This window comes from Rosa chinensis, chromosome 7 (genome assembly GCF_002994745.2).
Source record: "Rosa chinensis cultivar Old Blush chromosome 7, RchiOBHm-V2, whole genome shotgun sequence".
Classification (NCBI taxonomy): Eukaryota; Viridiplantae; Streptophyta; class Magnoliopsida; order Rosales; family Rosaceae; genus Rosa; species Rosa chinensis.
The window spans coordinates 69,987,341-69,999,986 of record NC_037094.1 but is presented as its reverse complement, the minus strand read 5'-3'; the positions used below and the strand labels follow the sequence as shown (position 1 = coordinate 69,999,986).

At 41.8% G+C, this 12,646-nt stretch overlaps 1 long non-coding RNA gene across 4 annotated transcripts; it reads right to left on the bottom strand.

Annotated features, from left to right (window-relative positions):
* Positions 1–8,110: 8,110 nt before the first annotated feature.
* Positions 8,111–12,032, bottom strand: LOC112180924. Of its 4 annotated transcripts, none has more exons than XR_005802984.1 (3): positions 10,413–12,032; positions 9,472–10,157; positions 8,111–9,028 (listed from the first exon to the last, which is right to left on the bottom strand). It is a non-coding gene; the product is annotated as an uncharacterized LOC112180924 (long non-coding RNA). The 4 variants fall into 4 exon arrangements; XR_005802982.1 differs by having other exon boundaries at positions 8,111–9,581; positions 9,777–10,157; XR_005802983.1 differs by having other exon boundaries at positions 8,111–9,955; positions 10,081–10,157.
* Between the last annotated feature and the right edge of the window lie 614 nt (positions 12,033–12,646).

Here is a 12,646-nt window from a genome sequence, read left to right as displayed (position 1 = left end):
GGGGAGACCAAAAGCCGAACTGTGGGGGTTCGTGCTCACTCCAAGCTCGGAGCTTGTAGAGTCCTCCAAACTTAGAGTTTGTTGAGAAGAAAACGATCGACCAAATACATCGTTGTCTCGATCTAATCGAAAACCCTTCTTGGAATCGGATTTTCTTGGAAGAGACTACGCTCAGAAATTTAATAGTTTTTCGTGGTAGCCTTTTCGCTCCGAAACTAACTCTAACCTTGTGTTGTTTTTCAGGATGAGTAACCTGCACAAGTTGAACTTCGTTCCACTAGAAACAACTGGCGCAGGATACCATAGGTGGGTCCGAGATGTGCACCAACATCTTAAGGCTGATGGACTTCTGGGAGCCATCCAAGAGCCTGGTCAGAACGTGCTCTCCATTGAGCAAGCTACTGCTTTCGAAGCAAAACAAGCTAGAGCCATAATTCTCATGACAAGGCACATGAATGACGCGCTCCAAAATGAATACCTCAATGAGGAAGACCCAAGAAAGCTATGGGTAGAACTTGAGCAGCGATTTAGCAACGTTCGTGACTCCCTGCTTCCTGATTTAGAAGTACGATGGCATAGCCTCCGCTTTTGTGATTTCAAGTCTGTGCTTGATTATAACTCGGAAGCTCTTCGTATCAAGTCTCTGATGGAGTTTTGTGGCCAAGCCATAACTGATACGATGTTGATCGAGAAGACTCTCTCTACCTTCCCCGTCTCTGCACTGATGATTTCAAAGAATTATCGGATTGATGTAAATGCAGGACTTATCACAAGGTTTCATGAGCTCATTGGCGCCATGAACGTAGCTGAAAAGCACAACAATATTCTTGTGAAGAACTATAATGCTAGACCCGTGGGAACTAAGCCTATTCCGGAGTCTAACTATAGTCGCACCCCCAATGGAGGACGCAAGGAGCGAAACCCTAAGGATAAGGACAATTCTGGACACTCTGGTCCATATATTTCCCCTAAAGAGGAAGGAAATCGCCAAGAGAGGCGTGCACCGAACCGTAGAGGTCAACGTGTGAAGAGAGAGAGAGGGGGAGCCTCCGACCATGGTGGTAACGCCACCAAGAGGATAGGTCGTCCAAATCGCGCCCCAATGGCGCCTCGATCAAGGGAGCCTGACCATAATGATGTTTGTTTTCGATGTGGATCAACTGAACATTGGGCCAAAACATGTACCGCACCCCAGAATGTTGCAAACGCATACAAGACGTATCGTGAAGCAAGGGAAGCGAATTACATGGCACAAGAAGATCAAGATGGCGATCTAGATCTAAGGGTGGAAGACTTCAAGGATCAAGACCCAGAAACTGGCGATTTTGATTAAGTCTTCTTATTTTCCAAGAGATGAAGGCGATTGCCATATTAATTTTTATTGGATTAGATTTTCTTTGATCATAGAAACAATGATGTACTCCGTTGGCTTATGAATAAAATTTCGAGTGCTTTTCATTATGACTCAATTTTGATTCTAAGCATATTACTTTGTGACTACGATGGCTAGGCCATCAATATTAATTCAAGGACATGGAATAGCCCAAGTTCCCCTTGCCAAAAGGCACCTTGATTATTGTCTCAAAAGCTCTCTACGCTCATAGGGAAAATCACACCTATGAATAGCCAACGAATTCCATGTGAAAATGCATGTAGAGAACGGAAATGAGTTCCTTTGCATTACCTCTAATGATTGCGAACAAAGACGCATCTTAGAGAAGTTTATGTGTCTCTCTAGTGGACTTTATGTCACTATTCGAGCTATTAAATCCAATAAAGTTATTAGAGAAGATCTCTTGGATTTAGACACATATTGGCTTTGTCACGACAGGATAGATCATCCTAGTCATGATATGATGATCCGTCTACAAAAGACTTCACATGGACATCATTTCTTTCTAGCGAAACGAAGCATGAATCACAAGTTGATTTCTAGACTAAGTGTGACCGACGCTGCTGCCTAGGGCACCGCCTCTGTCCACCACCAGCCTAGGGCTGGCGTAGTCCCTATCCATGACTCCATGGATGGCGTCCATCATGGTGATGGCGCCCTAGGTGATGCTGCAATCACCAACTTGTTTCAAAATAGCGTTTCAAACGCTCAGGCCTAACCAAAATTCTCATTGGTTGCTTCTAAAGCCTCTCACTCGTTTTACTAAAGCCTGTTCCTTAGGGAAATTAGGACTGAGACCGTCCTATGCAAAGGATATGACATTACTCATTCTGTTCTCACAAAGAATCCGTAGGGATTTTGTGGATTGATTCAACCAACTTGCGGACGTTTAAATATCTCATGATGTTGGTTGACATGCAAACACACTGGTCACGTGTTGTGCCATTGTCCACTTGTAATGTTGCTTATGCTACACTCCTAGCACATATCATACAACAACGGGCTCACTCCTCGAATCATCCTATTTAGTCAATTGGATTTGACTATGCTAGAGAGTTTACATCGAAAGACTTTCGATGGATATTGCAATGGGCTTGATGTTGGACATCACATTCCCATGTACACACCCAATTGGTCTCGCGGAAACGACTACGATGGTAGTCCGGACATTGGTAATGCGCACCAACCTCCTTATATCTGCTTGGGGTGATGCAATATCACATGCAGCTATGCTAATTCGTCTATGACCTACCGCCACTCAATGTACTTCTGCGTTACAGCTAGTGACTGGGTACACGTATTTTGTACTTACGCACATTTGAGTGAGCCATTTATGTGCCAATCGCGCCGCCACAGCGCTCTATGATGGGTCCTTATAGACGAATGGGCAACTACGTTGGATTTAGGACTCCAACAATCGTCCGCCTCTTAATGCCCTTCCAAGGCGATCTCTTTACCGCTAGATTTGCGGGTTGTCACTTTGATGAGACAGTCTTCTCGTCGTTAGGGGGAGATAAGAACACGAATGTTCAACAGGAACGACAGGAATTGTCGTAGTCTGTCCCCACTATGTCTCATCTCGATCCCTGTTAAAGTGAAGAGATCACACAAATATGCTGCAAACATGCCTGCAAGGAAGGACGTCCCTACGAGAGGACGTAGCGCCACCTTACATGGAGGTAGGCATGGCGCCAATGCCAAAGAAAGTGGCACTCTGGCGTTACAGTTCATGGCCCCAGCTAGGATGCGTGGGAGGCCCGTGGGTTCGAAGGATACTTTGGCACATTCCAATCCTTTGATCATCAAGACTCAAAATCCGTCTCATGAGAATCTTCCGGGTTATGGTTATCGTTGGGGGACGCCTCAATGTCAGAACCTATTCCTGAGAATAAAGAGCTCTATGAAACTTACACTAGTGTACATGAGACGTGGGATAAAAACTCCATCATAATTGATGATGTAGTTGCGTATTTCGTTGCGCATGAGTTTGTTGAGTCAGATGATATCGAACCACGCTCCGTTAATGAATGAATGCCAACGTAGAGAGTTTTTTGCCTAAATGGAAAGATGCGATCCAGGTTAAGATGGATTCTCTAACGAAGAGGAAGGTTTTCGAGCTAGAGATGCCAACATCTCCTAATATAAAACCTGTTGACTAATGGGTCTTCGTTAGAAAGCGTAGTGAGAAAAAGAGATGGTAATCTCACCTTATGGCGCAAGGGTTCTCACAAAACGCCCTGGAATTGACTACGATGAGACATATTCTCACGTAGTGGATGTCACTGCACTCCACTACCTTGTCTGTTTGGTAGTTTCCGAATAACTGAACATGCAGCTTACAAAAGTGGTCACTACGTATCTCTATAGGGATCTAGATACGGAATATACATGAAGGTTCATGGTGAACTTCATTTACCCAAGTCAAGAGGCTCTAGACCACGGAGCGCGTTTACAAAGAGGTTGAAACGCTCACTAAAGTGACTACTTCATTGGGAAGGGATATGCCCACGCGTTTCTATGACAAGTTTTGGATTCTATCGCGGTTCATGTTGGACATGATCTTCATTAGAACCCCTTAAAGAGTTAAGGGAAACCGCTGAACACTTGAAATCCGTAGTTTGAGATGAAGGATTTTGGGAGAACACGATTATGGCTCGGTTTGGAACTTGAGCATCGTGTCGATAGATGCTTAGGCATTTTGACAAGGTCAAGCCTTCGAGCACCCCCATGATTGACCGTAGTCTTGATCCTGAAAAGGATCCTCTTCGTCGAAAGGAAGATGACGAAGATGTGCTAGAGGCAGAAGTGCCTTACTTAGTACAATAGGCGCATTATTGTACTTATCCCAATGCACAAGACAGGACATCCCATATGTTGTGAACTTGTTAGCTAGATATAACTCTGCGCCAACGCGACGCCATTGGATTAGTGTAAAAGATATCTTTCGATACTTGAGATGTATGAATGATATGGGCTTGTTCTATCCCTACAAAGAGATGATGGATTCGGACCCCTCACACACCAGAAACGCCGCCAACGCTGGCCTGCGTTCTCTATCCCCATCCCAAAACGACATGTGTTTTGGAAGGTTTTGCTGATGTTGGGTATCTCTCTGACCCACACAATGGTCATTCCCAATCCGGTTAAGTGTTCACCATGGGAAAAGACCGTGACATCTTGGAGGTCTACATAATAGATCCTAGTCGCTATATCTTCGAACAATGCAGAGATCATTGCTCTTCACGAAGTGGTTCGTGAATGTATATGGATTGGATCCATAATTACGCATGTTCGAACAATTGTGGTTTGAAGTCTACCACAGATGAGCCTACGAGCATTTAAGATAATGCTACTTGTTTTGAATAAATGAGGCAAGACTACATCAAAAGCGACAACACCAAGCATAATCAGCAACAACAGACACTCCTCGAGATCAAAGTGAACTAGATTCAATCTGAGGACAGTGAGGCAGACTTGTTTACTAAGTCATTGCCCAAATCCACGTTCGAGAAACATGTGGCAAGAATTGGCTTGCAGCAATTATCTGAACTCCCATGATCGTAGTCATCAGGGGGAGGCGCAGACATCAGGGGGAGATGTCTACATGTTCGCCTCGAATCGTGAAGGGTGTGTTGTGCTCTTTTTCCCCTTCGACCGAGGTTATTTTTGTCCCACTGGGTTTTTGTTACTCGGCAAGGTTTTTAACGAGGCAACGAGAGAAGCACCGCGTTTGGGCAACACAAGGGGGAGTGTTCAAGGAAAACCTAATTTGTGTTTAGCCCAAACTCTAGGTTACTTGACCTAGTGGTAATAGGATTTAATTAGAAGGATCTAGAATCCTAATCAATGTAGAATTACTTTCCTTGTATGATTGAGATTCTATGCATTGTAATCCTCTATATAAAGAGGCCCCTATTATCAATGAGAATACACAGCAAATTCCTCTCAAATTCAGTTTCTCTAAAACATATATATATTTATATATTATTGTTTTGATTAAGATTTGAGGCGAAGGCCCCGTTTAAGTTTTGTTGGTTGGTCTATTGTAGGATTTGTTGTAATTTGGGCCTTTTGTTGGGTCTAGTACTGCAGCAGCGAAGCCCTTGGCTATATTTTTTAGTTGGATCATTTACTAGTCCCCACTCTGTGGGCTTATCCGCCTAAATAAAAAAATTGCAGCCAGCCTCTGCCCCAACGGTTGTTCAAACGTCCAAAGCAAATACAAACCTCCCGCCACTTCCCCTTTCTCTCTTTCTCTGACCTATCCCACTCCCCACAGAAGCCACTTACGATCTTCACTAACTGGTCGTGCAAGGCGGTTCTTCCATTCTTTTCTTCGTGGACTGTCGTGGGTCTTCTCTTCAGCCACTTTTAATTTGCAAGCTCAAATTGATCATCTCTAGTTTACTAGAGAATGAGAATAATAGATGTACATAGTTTTGTTTCTCTTAATGGAATATGAGTAGAAAATAATTTACATGCTTCTTAATTTTCACTGTATATGGTCTCTACAAGCAATCTTTTATCTTTGTGTCATCATGTGGTACTTCCAAAAATTAATGTAGCTACTAGAGGCTTTCTGGGTTTCCCTTAATTTTCCTTTATTTTTTTTTTTTTTTTAAGGTTTTGGATGACAGTAGTAACCACACACACACCCTCATGCAGTGTATCCCAGCGTAGCCGGACTAATCACTGCACTGTAGTTTTCCTTTATGATATGTCATTATTGTGGAAATTGAATTTACTTGAGGTGTTTAAAAGAAAATTTTGTACATAAAGTTTTTTTTTGTTTTTGTTCAAGTAAATCCAGAATATGTGTCTGGCCCAAAGAATGTTTTCCACTTGAGAGTCCCCTTTTGATAGCGCCAAATGTTTCTGTGGTAGAAACGGGGTGGTCGTGAGAGCTTCTATCTCTGAATTCCATACCTGCCAACCATGAACGAAGGTCAAAGGGAAGACCGGCGTACCCAGCCTTCGACCCTCCGATGCTTAAGTCAGATATATGTAAGGATGTAGATTAGGTAGAAGTAAATGGAGAATGGTGCCTTACCTTGAATGAGTGGAGATGCATGTATATATAGTGTAGGTATGGGCTTGTCACCCCTTTGTTTTCAAGGTGGGACTATCTGTAACCTACCTGATATCACAAGTGTATGGTATCGGCATCATGTCTAGGCGTTATCGGCATTATTTTAAGTAGGTAGTGAGTTTTGTGCTTCCGATATTTGTGCCTAGGCGGTATCTATTCCAACAGTAATAGGGTTTATGTGAGAGATATTCTTAGAGATATAATTTGTAGATATCCAATCATTGTACGATTACCTTTCCATGTATAACTCTGATTCTATGTTTGTAATCCTCTATATAAAGAGGCCCCTATTATCAATGAAAGCACATCAAATTCTCTCTCAATTTCATTTTCCTTAAACACGTTATCAGCACGAAGCCCTAACCCTGAAACAAATAGCCAAACCCTGATTCAAGAAGCTAAAACACTAAATCCGAATACAAAACCTTGAAACCCTTTCTGCCTCCGCCGCATACCTTGAAGCATGAATCCAGAACTGATGGCAGAACGACCAGAAATGTCATGAAACCTACCGAACTGGCCACTGGAAGCTCCAAATTACCCGCAGCAAAAACTTCGCCCGTTCACTACCTTCCAGACCTCCGATTGCCACCAAATTTTGTTAGCAGCAGCACCTCGATCTCACGATTCTAGAACCGGTCAGATCTTTCCAAGAACCGGTCTAAAACTTGCCAAACCAACTGCTTGACTGACTAGTCCGCAGGTAGAAATCCTACGCCCTACCCCAACTCAAGAGGGACTTACTATTCGCATAGCCATTACTAACTAAGAAATAACATCAACATAAAGCAATAAAACAAAAACCAGGCCTAAAGACAACTTCCAAGCCCAGTCAACCCAGAATGGGCCTACTAGCAATACCCAAGCCCGATTAGGTAGGCCAGCAAGGTGCACCTCTCTCTCGGCCCAAGTCAACCACTGCACTAGCATTGTTGCCCCACCACTATACCTATCGCCCTACCACTAGACCCCCACCACCAGTGTGCCTACACATGCCAGTCCTAGCGCGCACCTCCATTTACCCAACCACCCAAAACCCATGGATCTACATCAGTACCTGATTCGAACAACAGAGAATCGCCATCAAGCCAACAATCCCAACCAGCAAACCGTCGATCTTGGTACACCCTCTGACCATAGCAAGACGCCACTCCAATCCAGCTAAGATCCAAAGCTGGTCCGATCTCAATCCTCAGCCCCGACACAGCTCCAGATACAACAGCCTCCTTACACCGAGAGAGATTAAGAAACACACGCTCTGACTCCAGGCTTCGAGCAATGGATACACTCATAAAGCAAGCAACCCGTCCGACTGCACACAACTTGCGACAGCGCGGCCAAAGGCCTGCACCAACTCCACGGCGCAACCAGACGAGAACGAAAGAAAACACGAGCAAAGCATCTAGGTTTTCAAGCCGTGAGGCGCGTTCCTCTTTTCTTTATGTTATTTTATTGGCGAAAGGAGAAGAAGTTTCTAAGAAATTGTAGTTATCTATGAATAATAGATTTGGTCTCATGGGCTAAGATAAAATAATTTCTATTGGAAAAATTGGCTTTTTTATTCTGTCTATTTTAAATATTATTTGTTTTTTAAGGAAACGGAATCAAGTTCCATTATATTAACGACGTCTCTCTGTCAAGCTAGAATTATTCAAAAATCCTTCATAATACATCTCAAAGTGCAATTCAGTCTACATAAAGTAGAGCCATCAAAAAAATGAAAACTATACAAAACTGAAAAATGCATAATATAAAAATCCTACACCTATCCAACTCTAAATCAGAGTAACTGACTTGACAAGCATTGATGCCTAAAGACCCTCCTGGGCTCCTGGCGGACATAGTCACTCATCAGTCAGCGTACTGTGTGTACAGCTACGACCAAGGGCATAATAAGGTAAGAACACTTATTCAAAGCAAAAAAAAAAACTAAATTAGGCTCACCTCCAACTGGCCCATACCAAGACAAACCCAAGGCCTAGCCCTCCAGACTGCAGCCCAGGGAAGCTGAGGCCCAAGGCTAATCCTGCACCCCACAACTTAACCCCAAAGATGCAGTCAGAAGGACCAACCGGTGAGCAGCCCATCCTCATTGTTTCGGCGACCTCCCTCTGGCCTCCACCATCGTTGAAGACTAGAGAAGAAAATCCGGACCTCCGACCTGGAAATCAACAAGTGATGCTCAAAGACGTCTCCTCAAAGCCTCTGTCGTAAAACAATACTCGTCCAAGAAACCAAGAGTGCACTACCATGGACCCATCAAGAGTACTTCCGGCGCAGCAGTGACGCAACACCATTTGTCGAACCCGAAGCCTTAACCCAACAGCCTCACTATCACAGCCTTCAGCCGCCGCGAATCAGAGCCATACCGCTTCAAAAATGGGTCGTCGAACAATGCCTAGAACAACCGACGTCACTGAACAAGGATCTGCAGCTCCGTCTTCTCGTCGTCGCCCTAGTTTGGATACCACACGTTCGCTGCTGCCACACGAGACCCTAGGTTTTGCCTCTCGAGGTCGCTCCATATTGCTCGGAGGCCTCCTTAACTATGTACTCAATATATCATTAGACATGGTTATTTATATTAAATAATCCTTAATTGTATTGATAAATTCAATTTTATAAATACTATATGTGTAACACCCCGATATGCACCACATCAAATCGAGCACATTACAGTGCCGTGTATTCTTAAAACCTAAGCTAAGATGCTTAACTCAAGTCCTAAGAATTCACAAGGCAAAACAAGGAAATTAAAATACTTTAATAAGTTCATTACTAAAATTTGAGCACGGAAGCATTTGTTTAAGGGAGGTGAAAACTATAAAACCAATGGAAATCCTTTAAAAACAAATACAAGTTTCAAAATAATTATCGAATGATTATCCAGTTTAAAACCAAAGTCCAAAAAATATACAAAGAGGTATTTTACAAACAATCACAATCTTGATAAGCAAGTTTTGTGAGAATAGAGAAAAAAAAGAAAAACCTGTCACACGGATCTAACTCCGTCAGTGACAATTGAAGTATAGGGTAATTAAGCCACATTTAGCATCTTCCAACTGTCCTGTCTTCGTACACAGTATCTGCATCTACAAACTATTGTAGGGGTGAGCTTTCGTCCTCACTGCTCAATAAGACTTAAGCCCAGCTAGGTGTAAAAACAATTAAACAATGGTGCCGACAATTAAAGTAAGTGAAAAATGATGCATATGATAATATATTCGAAACCACAAATCATAGTTTGTTTATTAAAAAAAAAAAAACTAGTAGGGCCCATAAAGAAAAACATACATGCATGATGACCGGTTTCTGTGCCAACTACAACCTCACCACGATTAATATCGTTAGTATCCACTTACACCTTATCACCTAGAAGTAGTGTCACACTTCAAAGGATGTCAGACACTCTTCAGTCCATACAACCCCTCAGGAGGTTTAGGGGATCAAAGCCCAAAGAAGTCGTTATGCTCCTGTCACTCTCAGGTCATCAAATAATAACTCATAGAAAATCGAATACAGATTTTCATGCATCAATATTCACAATAACAATACATGCATAAAAATCACTAATTGAGGCGAGTCTAGAGTCTCCTACCTGAAATATCAGCAGATTTGGTTTCATTCTCTCCTAGGCAAACACCACCATCTTTTACGTTTCAGGTAACTGGAGTCCTAGTCTGACAATAATAGTATTTGAGTGTTAATATAAAATTCTATTCGATAACAATATCAAATCCATTTGACTAATTCATTCCGAAAGTGAACTCATTTTTTATTGGGTTAAGTATCTTCAATTACTTTGGACACCCAACAATTTTCTCTTGTCTAATTACTTTTCAATTCATGACCTTCATACCCCAAATTAAAGTTCAACCAAGAAAATATTTATTTCTTTATACCAATGCAGTAAGAATTCAAATTACTTACCAACAACGTCATTTAATCATTCATGGTAATCAAGTCCCACCACATCTGATATACAGCTCAATTAAACTCCAAGGCAAGTAGTATACAAGGTCTCAAACCTTCCATGACCAATCATGAATGCTAACTTTTGTGAACTTATTCAACTTGTCATGGCTCGGTACATACAATTACTTCCATTTTATTGTCATTCTCAATGACCATCCCACCCTCTAGCACATCCTTCAATTTGATGCAGCAGTTTCTGCTTCCCCATGAGAGCGTGTTCCATGGGGTTTCCCTTCTGTTTCTTTGTTTCTTTCGTTGTGGTGTTTGTAATGTTACTTTTTATGCCAGAAAAAAGAACGTCAACTTCAATAGACCAAGTTTTAATTCTATGACAACATATTTCTTTCAATGGCTTCAACTTTAACAATTAAAGATTTCTCCCAAAAAAACAAAAAAACTTAACAATTGAAGGAACTTAATATGCCATTGTCCCACATATTCAAAACCTCCTGTACACACCCGTATTTCGCATTCTATATAACCAAATCCAAACATTTATTCTTGTTTCCCACATAAACACTCAACACAACCAACCATTACAATCAACATAACAAATCCATCCAACTCTTTATGTACAACCAACTTACGATACACAATTCCAAGGTTGGGGTTTCACAATTACCTTTTATAATTCAGTTTTCTGTCTAAAACCCAATTTGGGTCTTGGAGTATGTAACAACTTGCACCAACCATTCATGTGAAATCTGCACAGAGGTGATCCAACTTTTACATTCCAATTCCACCACTTGAAACCAATAAACAAGCCAAAAATCATTTTAACCAACTTCAAATCATCAGGTGACCAATACGCATACTTAGATGGTCAAATACCAAACTTTCATTTGTCCACTCAACAACATCCAAAGTCCAAACCAATGCACTTCTTTGAGACTATTACCTTCATTAATTATCGACAAGCAGAGCCTAAAAATATAGGTTCCCACTTCTCTTCAACCTCAAGCTTCTGGATCCCATTCCCTTCGTATTTCTGCGTTTTCCTCCAAACTCAACCATTCAATTAACAAGAAGGCAGTTAGTTTCCAAGATTGACAACCCAACTTCAAAATCACAAGACTATGCCGAGAATGGTTTACCTTAACAGCTTAACTCGAAGTAGTCTCAATCGATTCTCCATATATGACTCTTTCAATCAAACTGGACAGTTCAAACGTGAGAACAGGTGACACCCGCTGTGAGTAGTGAACTCCGACCAAGCCCGATGACACCGAATATATCAATTCGTTCAGAACTAAACCAAAATAAAAAACTAAACATACACAGACGTAAAGCTTGACGAAAGGATTTCGTTTCGTACCTCATGCATCACAAGAAATCGCCGGAGACACCGGAATTTGCAGCCGGAAAACCAGAAACTTCCGGCGTTCGATTCTCTTCCCTCGATCAGAGATTGGATGAACCAAAACCGTAGGAAGGTAGGCGATGAGAAGAGAAGTCGAACCGCACCGGTGCGCGGCAGTATCGTGGCCGAAAGGCAGAGATGGAGTCGGGTCACCGGCGCGGGTTTCCTGGTTGAGGAAACGGGTCTCGATGCCAAGAGTTCTAGAGAAATCTGGGGTGTCTGATCTATCCTCTACACTTTTACAGCCTTTCTTTAAATGAATTTCAACGGTCTTGATGAAGAAGTGGTCATTTAGGACGGCTGAGAACGCATCGCTATATTTTTCTTTTCGGTTAAATAATTTCTATAATCCCGAAACTTCAAAAATCATAATAATTAATTCGGATGTCTGAAAAATTTTCACAAACTCGGCGCGTCATATAATTTATTAATAAACCCTTAAATTGAAGAGTTTACTTCCTTGAAAATTCAGAAAAATTTTCTAAGTGTCTTTAGTACTTATCGATATTACAAATTATATCTCGAACAATTTCACTTTAACTCCTTAAATATTTCTAGGGCTCACAATATGTATATTACGTACCGCATACTATGAGTGCTAACGTATCATGTTGATGTTCTTGTGTCTTAGCGACCTGTAATCCAGGTAACCTTATTTTACAAGTCAAACAAATGTCATATATATAATAGACATACGGAAACTAAAAGCAATTCAAATTGTCACTCATGCCAGTGGCGGAACTACTATGATATTTGAAGGGGTCCAGACCCCATCCAAAAAGATAGAAAACTAAAGTTTTAGAACGCAGTTACCAACCAAAATGAAAAC